Genomic DNA, 19,682 nt, shown 5'->3' on the forward strand with positions numbered 1-19,682 from the left:
GAAGGGGGCTGGGAGAACCATCGGGTTGCAGTGCAGATCTGGATGCTGTGGAGGAGGGCATCAGGATGGTTATAGCTGGGTATTGCTGAGTGAGGCAAGTAGTGTGGGGTGGGGTAGATTGGAGTCATATTGTTGACTACCTTGAATAGAGAGCATCAGGCGGTTATTGGCAGAGGAATAACTCAATGCCACCTGTACTTTTGGAGGGTTGTACTAGGATAGGGGAGGATGGGTGAGAATATGACCAAGGCACCAACTAGGGTCTGCTGCAATATTCCTTAGGTGGATAGTGTTACGGGTTTGGACCAAGCTAGCGGCAAGGAGAATGGAAAGTAAAGAAATAGGCCTGTGTGATTATTCATCCCAAAAAAATAAATTCCTTTCATTCCTGTCTGCCAGATAAAACCACTAGACTGTGTTAAATCAGTTTTGATTGTTGAGAGACCAGGAGATGTTTGGCATGGTGTTAATTGACTGTTGTGAAAAATGGTGTTCATTTTGTAAATATTGACCCCATCCCAGTGTAGACTGATCTGCTAGCTCCATTCTGCACCCCATTCCTCTTCTCTTTCTTTCCTCTCAGACCTAAGAGCTCATCATAATTTATAGTAGGAACAGGAGTAGTCAGGGCATGTTTTTTCCCATTCTTTGATAACAGATAGCTCATCAAAGATAAGTTTTGTCAACTTGCATATTTTTGAATTTACCATAACATCTGAATTTCCTGATGATTTATTCAAACAAAAATCTGGGAGAGGTGAAGGAAAGGTAGGTTTAAAAGATGATAACTCTTGCCACCAATTTGACCTGAGGATGTTTGACCTTGAACATACTTGTTTGTGAGAAGTGTTGTTACACTGCTATATATTCCAAAGTGGGTTAGAATGGAAACAAAGAAGATGCTCTGAGTGATCTCGTTATTTGAAGAAAATTCATTTAGCATGCAGAACAGGCTTCAAAACTTATGGCAACAACAGTAGATGGCATGGGAGTCATGCTGGGTGGATAAAGGTAGCCGCAGAGCATACCTGAAGTCCAGGTAGATCGTCTGCTCCAGAACCTCTAGTTGCTGGGCTGGGTTAACAATAGCATCCCAGTCCTTGGGCTGGAAAAAGCAAGGCAAGGCCCTTATTCTAGAGAGAATTCACATTACCGAGAGAGTTCAGGAGGAGTGAACAAGATATGGACCAGGAGCTGAGGTTTGAGGTTAGAGCTACAGTAGGAGTGCTGGTGAATGTCCACCACATTGGACTCTGAGTTTCTTGCATCTGAGATTAGGCTGCGACTGGGGCACTGAGGCAGAGCTGGCTCTGCAGGTGGAGGATCAAGGGCTTTGATAGGGAGGAAGAGGCTGAGAGCCAAGCAGGGCTAGGGTCACACAGGTGGACATTCTCATAACATTGTAGGAAATGTAAATATTGACCTCAGATGGAAGCAAGAATCAGAACCACCTGGAAGACTTGCTAAGGGCTGGGAATTTGCATTTCTAACATATTTCCAGGTGATGTGCTGCTGCTGCTGGTACTGGGCCCACACTCTGAGTACAGTGTTTCTCCTTATTTGCCATATATTTGAATCACCTGGGAAGTTGATTTATGTTATGTTACTTTATTTTATGTTTTAAATTTACATCCAAGTTAGCATATAGTGCAGCACTGATTTCAGGGGTACACTCCTTAATTCCCCTTACCCATTTAGCCCATCCCCCCTCCCACACCCCCTCCAGTAACCTTCTGTTTGTTCTCCGTATTTAAAAGTCTCTTATGTTTTGTCCCCTTCCCTGTTTTTATATTATTTTTGCTTCCCTTTCCTTGTGTTCAGCTGTTTTGTATCTTAAAAATTTTTTTTTCAACGTTTATTTATTTTTGGGACAGAGAGAGACAGAGCATGAATGGGGGAGGGGCAGAGAGAGAGGGAGACACAGAATTGGAAGCAGGCTCCAGGCTCTGAGCCATCAGCCCAGAGCCTGATGCGGGGCTCGAACTCCCGGACCGCGAGATCGTGACCTGGCTGAAGTCGGACGCTTGACCGACTGCGCCACCCAGGCGCCCCTCAGCTGTTTTGTATCTTAAAGTCCTCATATGAGTGAAGTCATATGATATTTGTCTTTCTCTGACTGACTAATTTCGCTTAGCCTAATACCCTCTAGTTCCATCCACATAGTTGCAAATGGCAGGATTTCATTCTTTTTGATTGCCGAGTAATACTCCGTGTAAATATGTACCACTTCTTCCTTATCCATTCGTCAGTCGATGGACATTTGGGCTCTTTCCATACTTTGGCTATTGTTGACAGTGCTGCTATAAACATTAGGGTGCAAGTGCCCCTTCGAAACAGCATCCCTATATCCCTTGGATAAATACCTAGTAGTGCAATTGCTGGGTTGTAGGGTAGTTCTATTTTTAATTTTTGAGGGACCTCCATACTGTTTTTCCGGAGTGGCTGCACCAGTTAGCATTCCCACCAGCAGGGCAAAAGAGGTTCACTTTCTCTGCATCCTTGCCAACATCTGTTGTTGCCTGAGTTGTTGATGTAGTCATTCTGACAGGTGTGAGGTGGTATCTTATTGTGGTTTTGATTTGTATTTCCCTGATGATGAGTGATGTTGAGCAGTTTTTCATGTGTCAGTTGGCCATCTGGATGTCTTCTTTGGAGAAGTGTCTATTCATGTCTTTTGCCCATTTTTTCACTGGGTTATTTGTTTTTTGGGTATTGAGTTTGATAAGTTCTTTATAGATTTTAGATCCTAACTCTCTTCTGATGTGTTTTTGCAAGTATCTTCTCCCATTGTGTTGGTTGCCTTTTAGTTTTGCTGATTGTTTCCTTCGCTGTGTAGAAGCTTTTTGTTTTGATGAGGTCCCAATAGTTCATTTTTGCTTTTATTTCCCTTGCCTCTGGAGGTGTGTTGAGTAAGAAGTTGCTGCAGCCGAGGTCAAAGAGGCTTTTGCCTGATTTATCCTTGAGGATTTTGATGACTTCCTGCCATACATTTAGGTCTTTCATCCATTTTGAGTTTGTTTTTATGTATGGGGTAAGAAAGTGGTCTAGGTTCATTTTTCTGCATGTTGCTGTCCAGTTTTCCCAGCACCATTTGCTGAAGAGACTGTCTTTATTCCATTTGATATTCTTTCCTGCTTTGTCAAAGATTAGTTGGCCATACGTTCTTGTGGGTCCATTTCTGGGTTCTCTATTCTGTTCCATTGATCTGAGTGTCTGTTTTTGTGCCAGAACCATACTGTCTTGATGATTACAGCTTTGTAATACAGCTTGAAATCTGGGATTGTGATGCCTCCAGCTTTGGTTTTCTTTTTCAAGATTGCTTTGGCTATTCGGGGTCTTTTCTGGTTCCATACAAATTTTAGGATTGTTTGTTCTAGCTCTGTGAAGAATGCTGGTGTTATTTTGATAGGGATTGCATTGAATATGTAGATTGCATTGGGCAGTATTGACATTTTAACAATATTTTTCTTCCTATCCAGGAGCATGGAATATTTTTCCATTTTTTGGTGGCTTCTTCAATTTCTTTCATAAGCTTTCTATAGTTTTCAGTGTATAGATTTTTCACCTTTTTGGTTAGATTTATTCCCAGGTATTTTATGGTTTTTGGTGCAGTTGTAAATGGGATCAATTCCTTGATTTCTTTCTGTTGCTTCATTGTTGGTGTATAGGAATACAAATGATTTCTGTACATTGATTTTATATCTCACAACTTGGCTGAATTCGTCAATCAGTCCTAGCAGTTTTTTGCTGGAATATTTTGGGTTTTCCGTGTAGAGTATCACGTCATCTGTGAAGAGTGAAAGTTTGACCTCCTCCTGGCCGATTTGGATGCCTTTTATTTCTTTTTGTTGTCTGACTTCTGAGGCTAAGATTTCCAATACTATGTTGAATAACAGTGGCGAGAGTGGGTATCTCTGTCTTGTTCTGGGCCTTAGGGGAAAGCTCCCAGTTTTTCCCCATTGAGGATATTAGCATTGGGTCTTTTGTATATGGCTTTTATGATCTCAAGGTAGGATCCTTCTGTCCCTACTTTCTTAAGGGTTTTTATCAAGAAAGGATGCTGTATTTTGTCAAATGCTTTCTCTGCTTCTATTGAGAAGATTCATGTGGTTCTTGTCCTTTCTTTTATTGATGTGATGAATCACATTGATTGTTCTGCAGATATTGAACCAGCCCTGTATCCCAGGTATATATCCCTTTTGGTTGTGGTGAATAATTTTTTTAATGTATTGTTGGATCCAATTGGCTAATATCTTGTTGAGGATTTTTGCATCCATGTTCATCAGGGAAATTGGTCTATAGTTCTCCTTTTTAGTGGGGTCTTTGTCTGGTTTTGGAATCAAGGTAATGTTGGCTTCATAGAAAGAGTTTGGAAATTTTCCTTCCATTTCTATTTTTTTGAACAGCTTCAAGAGAATAGGTGTTAACTCTTCCTTAAATGTTTGGTAGAATTCTCCTGGAAAGCTGTCTGGCCCTGGACTCTTGTTTTTGGGGAGGTTTTTGGTTACTAATTTGATTTCCTTACTGGTTATGGGTCTGTCCAAATTTTCCATTTCTTCCTGTTTCAGTTTTGGTAGTGTATATGTTTCTGGGAATTTGCCCATTTCTTCCAGATTGCCCATTTTATTGGCGTATAGTTGCTCATAATATTCTCTTATTATTGTTTTTATTTCTGCTGTGTTGGTTGTGATCTCTCCTCTTTCATTCTTCGTTTTATTTATTTGGGTCCTTTCCATTTTCTTTTTGATCCAACTTGCTAGTGGTTTATCAATTTTGTTAATTCTTTCAAAGAACCAGCTTCTAGTTTCATTGATCTGTTCAGTTTGTTGTTGTTGTTGTTGTTGTTGTTGTTGTTGTTTCAATGGCATTGATTTCTGCTCTAATCTTTTTTATTTCCTGTCTTCTGGTTTTGGGTTTTATTTGCTGGTTCTTTTCCAGCTCTTTAAGGTGTAAGGTTAGGTTGTGTACCTGAGACCTTTCTTCCTTCATTAGGAAGGCCTGGATTGCTATATACTTCCCTCTTATGACCACCTTCGCTGCGTCCCAGAGATTTTGGGTTGTGGTGTTATCATTTTCATTGGCTTCTGGGTACTTTTTAATTTCCTCTTTAACTTCTTGGTTAGCCCATTCATTCTTTAGTAGGATGTTCTTTCATCTCCAAGTATTTGTTATCTTTCCAATTTTTTTCTTGTGGTTGATTTCGAGTTTCATAGCATTGTGGTCTGAAAATATGCACGGTATGATCTCGATCTTTTTGTACTTGTTGAGGGATGATTTGTGTCCCAGTATGTGATCTTTTCTCAAGAACATTCCATGTGCACTGGAAAAGAATGTATATTCCACTGCTTTAGGATGAAATGTTCTGAATATATCTGTAAGTCCATCTGGTCCAGTGTGTCATTCAAAGCCTTTGTTTCCTTGTTGATTTTCTGTTTAGGTGATCTGGCCATTGCTGTAAGTGGGGTGTTAAAGTCCCCTACTATTATGGTATTATTATCAACGTGTTTATTTATGTTTGTGTTGAATTGATTTACATAATTGGGTGCTCCACATTTGGAGCATAAATGTTTACAATTATTAGGTCTTCTTGGTGGATAGACCCCTTAATTATGATATAATTCCCTTCTTCATCTCTTGTTACAGTCTTTATTTTAAAGTCTAGATTGTCTGATAGAAGTATGGCTACTCTACCTTTCTTTTGTTGACCATTAGCATGATAGATGGTTCTCCATCCCCTTACTTTCAGTGAAGGTGTCTTTAGGTCTAAAGTGGGTCTCTTATAAACAGCATATAGATGGATCTTATTTTCTTATCTATTCTGTTACCCTGTGTCTTTTGATTGGAGCATTTAGTCCATTGACGTTTCGAGTGAGTACTGAAAGATACGAATGTTTCTTGTAGAGTTGGAGTTTCTGGTGGTGTTCTCTGGTCCTTTCTAGTCTTTGTTACTTTTTTTTCTCCTCATCTTTTCGCCCTTCAGAGAGTCCCCCTTAAAATTTCTTGCAGGGCTGGGTTAGTGGTCACGAACTCGTTTAATTTTTGTTTGTCTGGGAACCTTTTTATCTCTCCTTCTATTTTGAATGACAGCCTTGATGAGTAAAGAATTCTTGGCTGCATATTTTTCTGATTCAGCACATTGACTATATCCTGCCACTCCTTTCTGGCCTGCCAAGTTTCTGTGGATGGTACGTTAAGGACTGTTTTTCCCTTGCTGCTTTCATGATTGTTTCCTTGCCTGAGTATTCTGTGAATTTGACTATGATATGCCTTGTTGATGGATGGTTTTTGTTGAATCTAGTGGGAGTCCTCTGTGCTTTCTGGATGTTGATGTCTGCGTCTTTCCACAGGTTAGGAAAGTTTTCTGCTATGATTTGCTGACATAATCCTTCTACCACTTTTTCTCTCTCTTCATCTTCTGGGACCTCTATGACTCTGATGTTGTTCCTTTTTAATGAGTCACTGATTTCTCTAATTCTTGTATCGTGCTCTTTTGCCTTAGTCCCCACCTTTTTTTCTGCTTCATTATTCTCCTTAAGTTAGTCCTCTATATTGCTGATTTACTGCTCTGCCTCATCCATCCTTACTGCTGTGTCATTCATTGGAGATTGCAGCTCAGTTATAGCATTTATTATTTCATCTTGACTAGCTTTTACTTCTTTTATTTCTGCAGAAAGGGATTCTAATCTATTTTTGACCCCAGGTAGGATTCTTATTGTCGTGATTCTAAATTCTGTTTCAGACATCTTGCTTGTATCTGTATTGATCAAGTCCATGGCTGTCGTTTTTTCCTGCTCTTTCTTTTGAGGTGAATTCCTTCGTTTCGTCATTTTGAAGGAAGGAAAGGAATTAATAAGGTAAAAAATTTAAATTAAAAAATTAAAAACAACACACACACACACACACACACACACACACACACACACACACAAATCAACTAAATGATGCTAGATCCTAGGTGTGTTTTCGTCTGGTTGTTGAAAGGAGCTTGATAGAGTAGAGAGAAAGGGGGAAAAAAGAAGAAAAAGAAAACAAAAGGAAAACGTTTGAAAATTTGAAAAAAGGAATACGCTGAAATAGCATAAAATGAAATGATGGAAGTAAAACAGAATTTGAAAAATTTACATTAAGGTGAAGAATATAGTAGAAAAAAATAACATTTTTAACAAAAATTGAAAATAAAAATAAATTTTTTCTCTTCTGTATTCAAGAAAAAGAAACTAAAAAGAGAAAAAAGAAAAGAAAATTTAATAGATGGACCGGCAAACAGACTGAAATATGATTGATATTATATCATTTTCCCCTATGAAGCACTTTATAGTCCGTAAACTAAGCAGGCAGAGAGAGTTGTGGTGTTCCTCAAGAGCGAGGTTGGCCCAGTTGGGTTGGGCTGACTGTAACGGCTCTGTTCTCTACTAGATGGTGCTGCTTAGCTTACTGGGGTGGATTGTTGTGGCGCTTGTAGGTGTGTATGCACATGTGTGGAGGGGCAAAAATGGCATCACCCAGCTACCCCGTCTCTAGTATTGGAACTCTCTTCTCCCCCATCTGCAATTGCGCACCTGTCCTTTGTCTCCAGGTGCCACCCACTCCTTGCTTTTACAGTCCGTGAGCAAGCCATCAGGTTGCCAGGCAGCACCTCCCTCCTGACTTTTATCTCAGATGTGGCTGTGTTTCCTGACCCCTCACTTCTGAGGGACTGTGGCTTTGACCTGTTTTGCTCCTCTGTGGGAGGGTCTCACTGAGCAATGGCTGGGTGACAGCCGCACCCAGGAATGTTTGCAGGACTGTGCTGCTGCCGATGCCCAGAGACTGTGGCTGGGTGCCAGCCTGCCCCAGAAAAAGTTCATGGAATTGAGTAGCAGCAGCATTTCAGGGATTATGGAAAAATCACAACACACATCTGGTGCCATGCCTTACCCTTAAAGACCTTGTTCCAGCACCAGCGAATGTGGTTGTTCTCCCGGGTCTGCTGGGATCTTTGCCTGTGTGGTGGCTGCACAGCCTCTACCAACATCCCCCCAGCAGGGGAACCGCCTCTCCGTGTGGCCCAAGGACTGCCCTCCCCCCCCAGACCTCACTTTCTGTTCCTGGGGATTTGCCCTTCCCATCAGATCACTGCCAGGCATTGAGCTGCAGAGTTTCAGACTCTGTGCTCCCCCTGTCCATAGAGTCTTAATGGAATTTAAACCCTCTCCTTTCTCCTTTCTCCCTTTTTAGTTCTATCCCTGTGACTGTTTCCACTTTTCCACTTTCTCTTCAGTTGCTTTAGAGGGGGGTGCTTTTCCCATACTCTTCCCCATCTCTGGCCTCTCTCTGCAAGCAAAAACAGCTTCCTGACCTCTGTGGCTTCTCTCTCCCCCAGCTCACCTCTCTGTGATGCATACCTGGTGAGTTCTATGGTTCAGGTTATGCAGAATGTTGTGTTAATCCTCAAATCAGTTTTCTAGGTATGCAGGATGGTTTAATGTTGGTCTGGCTGTATTTCATGGATGTGAGACACAAAAATAACTTCCATACTGTTCTGCCTTCTTGGCTCCTCCTCCTCACCAGGGAAGTTTTTAAAACTATGGGTGCATATAGCCTACCTTCAGAGATTCTGATTTAATTGGTCTGTGGTCTCTGGGTGATTCCAGACTTAAGACCACTGCTTTAGACTCAGATCACAATGTTTGTTTAAAACAGAATGTGTCCTAAAAGTTACATATAGTAAAATGCATTCTTTTTGGTATTCAGGTCATGTAGACATGTAGAGTCACTATCACAATCAACATATGATCTTATCACTGTGAAACTCCCTCTTGCTGTCCTTTTAAAGTCAACTCCTCTCCCACCCTTAACCCCTGGCAACCACTGATCTGGTTTTGCCTTTTCCAGGATTTATAAAGCCAAATGGAATCATATGGTATGTTGCCTTTAAGTCTGGCTTCTTTTACTTAGTGTGATGCATTTGAGACTCATCAGTAGTTTATTTCTTTTTATTGTTGAGTAGTAGTCTACCGCACAGAAGTACCAGCTTATTTGATTATACCTCAAGGATATCTCGGTTGTTTATAGTTCTTGGCGATTATGAATAAAGTTTACATAAACATTCACGTACTGAGTTTTGTGTGGCCATAAGCGTTCATTTCTCTAGGACAGATACCTAGGAATGGGATTGCTGAGTCATATAGTAAGTTTCGTTTAATTTTATAAGCAACTTCCAACTGTTTTCCCAAGTGGCTGTGCCAGTTTTGAATTTCTGCCAGAAAGGTACGAAAGTTGAAGTGGCTCTGTAGCCTTGCTAGTACTTGGTATTGCCAGATTATGCAGGAGGGAAGCATTCTCATAGGTGTGGAGTATCTCACACACCTTTAACTTCATGTCTCTAATGAATGATGATGTTGAGGACAGTTTCGTTTATTTGCTATTCAAGGATCTTCATTAATCTATTTCTCCTTTTAATTAAAAAAATTTATTTTGTTTTTAAAATGTTACTCTAGAGAGAGCATGCAAGTAGGGGAGAGGGGCAGAGGGAGAGACAGAGAGAATCTCAAGAAGGCTCCATGCTCAGCACTGAGCCTGATGCAGGACTTGATCCCATGACCCTGGGATCATGACCTGAGCTGAAATCAAGAGTTGGATGCTCTACTGACCAGCCACCCAGGCACCCCTATTTCTCCTTTTAATTCTATCAGTTTTTGCCTTATATATTTTACTTTGATGTTAGGTACATATACATTTAGGATCAGTGTCTTCTTAGAGAATTGACCCTCTTACTGTCTGTCTTTTCATCTCTTTCTTTAACCTTGGTAAAGACCCTTGTTCTAAAGCCTACCTTTTCTGATAGTAATATAGCTTTTAAAAAATTAACATTTGCTTGGTATATATTTCCTACCATTTTAACTTTAATCCATCTCTATAATTACATTTAAATAAGTTTTTGATATGTAGCATATGGTTGGCTGTTAAAAAAATCCAGTCTGACAATCTTTATTTTTTAATTGCATGTTTAAACCATTTACATTTTATGTAGTTGGTTTAATGTTCAACATTTTCTTATTTGTTTTCTGTTTGTCTCCTTTGTTTTTCTTTTGCCTTCCCACCTCAACGTTATAGCTGCCATATGTATTGTATCTAGTTGCATTGAAAACTACCAGATAATGGGGGCGCCTGGGTGGCGCAGTCGGTTAAGCGTCCGACTTCAGCCAGGTCACGATCTCGCGGTCCGTGAGTTCGAGCCCCCCGTCGGGCTCTGGGCTGATGACTCAGAGCCTGGAGCCTGTTTCCGATTCTGTGTCTCCCTTTCTCTCTGCCCCTCCCCTGTTCATGCTCTGTCTCTCTCCCCAAAAAATAAATGTTGAAAAAAAATTAAAAAAAAAAAGAAAACTACCAGATAATGTTATAATTTTCATAGTGAATAGTCATCAATATTTTAATGCATTTACGAGGAAAAACTGGCCTATTATATTTACGCAGATATTTATCATTTCTCTTGCTTTTATTTGTGTAATTCCAAGATTCCTCTGATAACACTTCTCTCCAGCCTTCCCTGCTTCTGATGACAGTTCTTTTCTTTCAACACTTAAAGATATTGTCTACTGTTTTCTGACCTCCACTGTTTCTGGGGAGAGATCTGCAGTCATTTGTTCCCTAAATGTAATCCATTGATTTTCTTCTAGCTGTTTCTTTTTAAGACATTTTCTTTGCCTTGTTTTATTTTTCAGCATTTTGATTATGTTGAGTTTTTTTTTTTCTTCGAGTTTATCAAGTTTGGGGTTTGTCTGAGCTGCTTGAATTTATAAATTTGTGTGTTTCACTAAATTTGGAAAAATTTCAGCCATTATGTATTCAATGTACATTTTCTTTCTGCATCAATCTTTTTTTCCTTTTCTTCTGTAGTGACTGTTAGACTTTTTGATATTGTCCTGAAGTTTCCTGAGGGTTTGTTCATTCTTTTTTCAATGTTGTTTTCTCTCCATTCTCAGACTGAATCATTTCTATGGAGCTATCCAAAAGTTCCTGACCCTTTCCTATGTCATTCTCATTCTGCTATTAAGCCCACCAATGAATCTGTCACTTCATGTATTACATTTTTCAGATCTAAAATTTCCACTTGGTTCTTTTTTTTTTTTTAATGTCTATTTATTTTTGAGACAGAGCAAGACAGAGCATGAACAGGGGAGGGGCAGAGAGAGAGGGAGACACAGAATCTGAAGCAGGCTCCAGGCTCCCAGCCATCAGCACAGAGCCTGATGCGGGGCTCGAACTCACAGACCATGAGATCATGACCTGAACCGAAGTCGGACGCTTAACTGACAGCCACTCAGGCGCCCCTCCACTTGGTTCTTTTTAATACAAATGTCTATTTCTCTGCTGAGAACTTCTAATCTTTTATTCATTTTAATAGTATTTACCTTTACCTTTATAGTATGGTTATGGAGCATGGTTATAGTAGATGTTTTAAAGTCATTATCTGATAATGCCAACACCCGAATCATCTTGCGGGGCTGGGGGGTGGGGGCGGGGAGGTGGGGTGGGGTGGGGTGGCAGCTATTGATTACCTTTTCCCTTGAGATTTCATCAATATACTTTTTTTCCAGTTTTTATCATGCTGAGCAATTTGGGGATGTATCCTGGATATTTTGAATATCATGTTGCATGAATCTGAATCCTGTTGAAAATCTCTGGGGAATGTTAATTACTTTTGTTTGTATAGCAGGCAATCAACCCCATTAGGTTCAGAGTGGGCAGTTAGGCTTACATTCTGTAGGCTGCAAATCCAATGTCAGTTCAGTTTTCAACACTTTTGCTATGCTATTTGGGTCTTTCCTACATATGTGCCACTTAGGGATTTGTGTGGGGCTTGGCCAGGCCTCAAAGCCTTTGATACACTTTGGGCCTGTTCCACACACATGCAGTTCAGACTTGAATTGTTTTAGACATAGAATTAGGGAATCCATTTCTTCAACTCTGTTCTCTGGGATCACCCCCATTGAGATCATATGATTTTTATCTTTCATGCTATTAACGTAGCAAGCATATCACATTTATTGATTTATGTATGTTGAACCATCTTTGCATCTCAGGGATAAATCCCACTTGGTCATAGTGTATAATCCAGTTAACATGCTGTCGAATTCAGTTTGCTAATGTTTTGTTGAGAGCTTTTGCATCTATATCCATTAGGGATATTGGTTTGTAGTTTTCTTTTCTTGTAGTGTTCTTATCTGGCTTTGGTATCAGGCTAGCCTTATAAAATGAGTTTGGGAGTGTTCTCTCCTCTTCAATTGTTTTGGAAGAGTTAAAGGGGGCTTGGCATTAATTATTCTTTAAAAATTTGCTAGATTTCACCAGGGAACGCCTCTGGTCCTGGGCTTTTATTTGTTGGAAGGTTTTTTATTCTGACTCAGTCTCCTTACTTGTTATTGGTCTATTCAGATTTTTTATTTCTTCATGATTCAGTCTCAGTAGGTTGTATGTTTTTAGAACTTTTTTCATTTCTTCTAGGTTATACAATTTGTTGGTATATAATTATTCTTAGCAGTCCCTTATGATCTTTTCTGTTTCTGTGATATTAGTTGTAATGCCTCCTCTTTCAGTTCTGATTATGTTTATTTTAATCTTGCCTCTTTTTCCCTTAATATAGCTTGTTTTGTCAGTTTTGTTCATCTTTTCAAAAACCAGCTCATAGTTTTGTTGATTTTTTTTCTATTGCTTTTCTGTTTTCTATTTCACATATTTCTGCTCTGATCTTTGTTATTTCCTTCCTTCTGCTAGCTTTGGGGTTAGTTTTCCCCTGTTTTTTAGTTCTTTATAGTTAGCTTCTTTTAAAAAATTTTTTTATTATTTATTTATTCTTGATTAGAGACAGAGCATGAACGAGGGAGGGGCAGAGAGAGAGGGAGACACAGAATCTGAAGCAGGCTCCAGGACCTGAGCTGTCAGCACAGAGCCTGATGCAGGGCTGGAACTCACAAACCGCAAAATCATGACCTGAGCCGAAGTCAGACACCTAATTGACTGAGCCACCCAGGTGCCCAGAGTTAGCTTCTTTATTTGAGATCTTTCCTTTTCTTATTTTTAAATGTTTATTTATTTATTTTGAGAGACAGAGAGAGAGAAAGAGAGAATCCCAAGCAGGCTCTGCACTGTCAGCACAGAGCCCAACATAGGGCTTGATCCCACGAACCAAGATTATGACCTCAGCAGAAATCGAGTTGGATGCTCAACTGACTCAGCCACCCAGGTGCCCTGAGATCTTTTCTTTTTTTAATGTAGGCATTTATCACTGTAAACTTCTCTCTTGGAACTGCTTTTGCTGCATGGCATAAGTTTTAGGATGTTGTGTTTCCATTTTAATTTGCTTCAATGTATTTTTTAAATTTCCCTTTGATTTCTTTTTTGATCCACTGTTTGCTCAGGAGTGTGTTATTTAATTTTCACATATTTGTGAATTTTCCAGTTTTCCTTCTGTTAGTGATTTCTAGTTTCATACCATTGTGGCTAGAAAAGATACTTAGTATGATTTTAATCTTCTTAATATTTCATTTCATTTCATTTCATTTTAATTACAGTCTTACTGAGGCTTATTTTGTGACCTATAATATGATCTGCCCTGGGGAATATTCTGTATATGCTTGAGAAGAATATATATTCTACTGCTTTGGATGGAATGTTCTATATATATCTGTTAGGTCCATTTGGTCCAAAGTACAGTTCAAGTCCAATGTCTCTCTATTGATTATCTGTCTAGATGATCTACCCATTGTTGAAATTTAGGTAGTAAAGTCCCCTACTATTATTGTATTATTGTCTATTTCTTCCTTCAGATCTGTTAGTATTTGCTTAATATATTTAGGTGCTCTGATGTTGGATACACACATATATTTATGATTGTTATATATTCTTGGTATATTGACCCCTTATTATTATATAATGACATTTTTTGTCTCTTGTTACACTTTTTGGCTTAGGACCTATTTTGTCTGATGTAAGTACAGCCATCCCTGCTGTCTCTTGGTTTCTACCTGCAGGCAATATCTTTTTCCATCCCTTCACTTTGAGTCTATGTGTGTTCTTAAAGCTGAAGTGAGTCTCTTATAGGCAGTGTATAGTTGGATCTTGTTTTTTTGTAGTTAAAAAAATTTTTTTTAATGTTCATTTTTCACAGCGAGAGAGTGCATGAGCGGGGTAGGGGCAGAGAGAGAGAGAGAGAGAGAGAGAGAGAGACAGAGACAGAGAGACAGAGAGACACAGAGACAGAGAGAGACAGAGATAGAATCCAAAGCAGGCTCCAGGCTCCAGGTTGCAGACTCTGAGCTGTCAGCATAGAGCCCAATGTGGGGCTCGAACTCACGGAGTGCGAGATCATGACCTGAGCCAAAGTCGGACGCTTAACTGACTGATCCACCCAGGCGCCCGGGTCTTGTGTTTTGAATCCAAGGATGGCTATTTTAATTCACCCTAGATGGTCTGACTCTTCCAGTGTTGCTACCTCTCTTCTCCCACAGCTTCCTTTATTGAGAAAGCTTTGAGTTCTCTTGGGGCTGGGCAGTAAATTTTGTGCCACACTCAATTCTCTGCTGTATTTCTTCCACAGAATCTGTGATTCAAAACTGGACATGGACCCTAGATCTTCTTCCCCGTGGGGTAAACCCAGGACTTTCTAAGGCAGCCTTTGTCAGCATGTGTATATGTGTATGTGTGTGTGCACACACGAGTGTGTGTAGTGTTTTCAACCTCTAGTTTCCTAATAATAAACCTTCCAATCATCTAGGTTGAAGGAGACCCAGAGGTCTTCATAGAAACAGCTTGCCCCCCCCCAGTTCCTGGGGTGGGCATGCAGGAGTGGCCTGAATATGATCTTCTGACACAGTTATATAGATTGTATCATGTAGAGTTTAATCTTCCATTTTCCCAACCCTCATTGCTTATAAATGGTCCTTTTTGGCCTGGTTTGCTTACCTGTGTTTGTATAGATTCTAATATTCCCATAAATGTGGAATTTTTATGACACTAGTGTTTTAGGATCCATGGGCCAGGGTGCTCTGAGTATATACCCCATCGTGGAAGTGACTGAGTTAGGGAGTGAGTAGTTCTCTGTTAGCATTCTCCTGTAACCCAGGAGCTCCCATGAACTGTGATGGAAAGAGAAGTGTGAGGGGAAGGCCACTCTCGACTCCTTTTGTGAGTAGCCTTTGCTGGCACCTGTGCTGTTGGCTAGTCCTTAAGAAGGGGAGGTTTCTGTTCAGGAAGGAGGGAACAGGTATGGAAGAGTTTCCCTTTCCATTGTTCCTGAGCTGTTAGTTCCAAGAGGGGAGCATTTGTATGCTGGTCACAGGCCCAGGCAGATGGAAACTTTCTGAGGCACCTGTTTTCCAGCTGTTTGCACCCCCTATGGAGGCCAGAATGGATGTGAGTGGATATAAAAAATTCCACAGACTCTGTTTAGGATGTTAGTAAGTAGCCAAGTAGAATACTTGTTTAAACAAAACCAGTGCCCAGGGAAATTTATATATATGTCACATTTTGCCCAGCGTGCATGTATTAATCTTGTAGTTGAAGGAGTGAATTGGTATTAACCTAATATGATGCCATATTCAGAGTTCCCTAGGCCTATTTTCCATTTGGAGTGAAATCAAGAAGATTAGGACATGAACCTTGATCCTTTTTTTGTTCTGTATCTTATAAAAGACAAACCCTTTGTGTTTGGGGATGATATCACTTACTTTTTGGGAGAAGAGTATGAGATTAATATTCATCTCTCACCTTTAAGTCCGGCTTTTGATTTAATTATCCCACAGAAGTAATCTTTTAGTAGGATGTTCTATCACAGCATTAATGCCATTTCTGATTTTGTCTATGTGGACAGGGCCTGTGTCTCCTCCAAGTGTTCAATTAGGATGACTTACGAGAACAAAGTGGGGGAAGTGGCATTGGATATCATACCAAAGCCATTTGTGCTATCAAATAATGACGGCTCTTTTCTAGAAACACATAATTATGTTTGGAATTCACGATAACATTCTCCTGTATTTCAAAACCCAGACCACAAACAGATAAAATATCAGAGGAAAGAAAATGCTTTTGATGTGTCAGAATTCATTTATTTTCCAACTTGTAATGCTTTGTGTTACGTATGTGAATGAGCACTTATCAAAACATAAGAAGGTTATTATTCAAATATTCCATTCTGAACATTTGTCCAAATTCAGTTTAATATGGCCTATTAACATGAAGAATGTTGAGAAAGGATCCCAAGTAGATTTTAGGAGGTGATTAGAAAACTAAATTAGGCTTTGTTCCTAAATATTTAAAAAATATTTACTTAAGTTATAAAAGTAATACATAAACAGATACATCATGTAAAAAAAGCAAACAGCACATTCTTAAATACTTAATAGCATTGAGTTGAAAATCCCTCTTTTGTAGGAAATTTGGGAATCTGTCTTTTCCTGGCTAATACCCTTAACTTAACATTTTTTACAATAAAATAATTTTGCAGCTGCCCATTGAAATATATAATTTACTATTCAGGATTCTCTTTAAAATATTTTGCATTTGGCTTGCTCTCTTCAGTGGGAGGGAGATTTATAATGCAGTTTTCTAAAGTGTACCACTTATTTTCTGCCCATTAACTTGTCTGTTTTTATGCTTTGTCTTGTTGAATCAATCATTGTGGTGCTTTATTGTTATTTCCACATGTGTCTTGTATTCCAGCTAAAGTTTGAGCTCTTGAATGGTCTAAATCTGTATCCTGTATTGTTTGTGTTTGATATTCCTCAAAGGGTATTATACACAGTAGGTGCTCAGTAAATACTTTTCCTTATTGAAGTGCAGGTTAGCATTAGATTAGTTCAAATATGCCACACAGGACATGGCCCCAAATGTTGCTCTTGGGGTGGGATGTTGGTGGTATAAATCATCATTATCTCCTGGTTTGCTTGTGGTTTGACAATCTCTTAGGAAAGAATAAAGAAATTCTGGTTAATTGAAAGTGCTGATTTGCACTTTCAATTCAAGGTTTAATTTTGTGGATATTTTATTTGGAGTGTTTGTCTATTTTGATTGGAATGAGGGAGTTAAAGACGAAGCCACTATTTCTTTTATGCTTCTCTCACCTCTCCCATTCTGCTTTATACATATATGGCCATTTATGCAGGATAGTTTCATCCCTTTTCCCTCTTCTGATGATAGGCACCAATTACTAGGGTAGAATGGATGGCAGATTGGCTGAATGTACCAACAGTTTAGTTTATCCATAGCCTGGACACTTCCCAGGTATTCCCAGGCATTCACTTATTCATTCTTCCAACGAGCGTGTATTGATCACCCATTAAGTGGCAGGAATTGCGCAGCTCTAGAACTAGAGTGGGGACAAGACAAAAATACCTTGGCCCTCAGGGACTTGTATCGTTGGACTGTCAAGATCCTAAATGCACTCCTTTGTAGGGAGGATGTGAATTGCTTAAAGTCTGGTGGTATCAGAGGGAAAATTGGACCTCTTGAGACCGATCCACAGAGTAACTGTTTTATTTTCACTTGACTTAGACAGATGTAATTTGAATTACATAAATAAATATAAAATCAAGGTGACTTTTCCATCCTAGGGAGAAAAATGCTTTAATGTTATTTAAAAAATAGAAGATTACGTAGGGGTGCCTCGGTGGCTTAGTCCGTTGAGTGTTCAACTCTTGATTTCAGCTCAGGTCATGATCCTGGGGTTGTGGGATGGAGCCCTGCATCTGGCTCCCTACGGAGTGTGGAGCCTGCTGAAGATTCTCTCTTTCTTCCTCTACACCTCCCCCCCAATAAAAACAGAAAGAAAATTACATATAAATTATACACCCCACATGGGAGTTTCTTGTGTGAGAGCTTCTTGGGAAGAATTATAGTCCCCTACCACTCTAAGTAACCTACAAAAAGCTATTGAAGTTTTTTCCCTTTTTCCATGGAAGTTGACACTGTGTTGAGGGTGTCTTGTTTGACTTGTTTGAAACAGGGATGTTTGACTTGTTAGAAGCAGAAGAAAATGTGACTAGTTTCAAGGACGATTCAGTATAGCTTGGCAGCAGTCTTTGATGGCTCTCCTGCTGTGTTTTTTGGGTAACATGGATGGAGAAAACAATGAAGATGAAATTTCCAGGAAATAACCCAATCAGGTGTTGCTTAATGGAATCTACTGTCATTAAAATCCAATTCGATTCATTTGGAGAGTGAAATATCACAATTGCAACTACACCATAATGGCTTTTGGAAGGTGGAATTTGTATAAACTGGGTTAATCCCTTGATCACCAATTCAAATAAAAATAGATAAAACATGAGGAGGTTGGCAGGAATGAAGGACTGGGAATAGCAATGGTAATGCCAGAAGGTGTCTTTCCTGCCAAAGGGAATTGGCATCGGGAAGAGTCTCTGAGCCCAAATCCTGGAAACCACAAGCTGGTGGAGATGGAAGACAGATTGTCCATGTCCAGCCAGGGAGCTGGAGCCCTGCCCGTCCAGCCGGGTCGGAAGTGAACTGCCATCCTGACCTGCATATGTGGCCTTGTGTGTAGAAATTGGCATTTCTTTCCATTTAGGGTCTTGCTTTCTGTTAGCCTGCAAGAAGTTTAATGGAAAATACAACAGAGACAGTGTCTCTTTGAGGGGGAGTGATTCCCTGTTTGTAGAAGAGCCTATTTCAATGTATAATTAGAAAACTGTTCAGTGAATTCCACTTTTATGCCTGGAAATGGCACCCTGGGTATCTAAAGGGGATAGGAGCTACCAAAAGTCCTACTACACTTTCAGGGCACAATTTTGACACATAGACTAGGTTAGTGATATTGGCTGGATTGCCCCTAATTATGAGACTGTTACCTTGGACTTGAAATAGTTTGACAATCCACAATAATTTGAAGGAATTGGGATGAAATCTGTTTCAGCTTGGCAAATTCTTCTAAGATATTACAAGTGAAATGGGATTTCCAAAGCATGTTTATATCGTCCTTGATGACTTTGAGTTACCTCATATACAAAAAAGTGGCACAGTACTTACAATTTTTAAAGGTATTCATTAGAAAAGATCCTATAAAAATTTCTACCAGGCCATACTTGATTGCCTGTACATTAGGTCGGATGCTTTTGGATGAAAATTCTAGAATGGTTTAAACAATATGGATAATTTGTCATCTTACATAAGAGGAAGACCTGACATAGGGTAACTTTAGGATTGGTTCCAAAATCAGCACCTCAAAAACATACCGTTGGTCTCCCATTCTGTCCATTTTGCCCTTCTCAATGAGCTTGGTACCTTCTCCTCGTACCAAGATAGCTGCCAGAGTTCTGATATCAAAATGGACATAAGAAATTCTCCCTTTGTGTTGCTTTTTATAATTGAGGAAACACTGCTTGAGACCTCTTGGCAGACTTCTTGTCACATCTCATTGGCCAAGAGTGGATCACAGTCCCTTCATAAATCAGTTGGTAGTGAGGTGGATGGGATCACACTGGCTGCGTAGAGCTATAGACCAATCAGGAGTTATTCCTGGGTCAAGTTGGGAAGAGGTGGATCTCTGAACAAAGTCTGACACACACACACATATATGCATGGCTCTCCAAAAACAGTCAACTGCAGAAGCTCTCCAGGAGCAGACACTGAGACAAAGTTTAGAGCGCAAGCTGTTTTTAGGGTTCAATTCCTGTGAAGGGAAGGGAAAA

This window comes from Prionailurus viverrinus, chromosome A3 (assembly GCF_022837055.1).
Source record: "Prionailurus viverrinus isolate Anna chromosome A3, UM_Priviv_1.0, whole genome shotgun sequence".
Taxonomy (NCBI): Eukaryota; Metazoa; Chordata; class Mammalia; order Carnivora; family Felidae; genus Prionailurus; species Prionailurus viverrinus.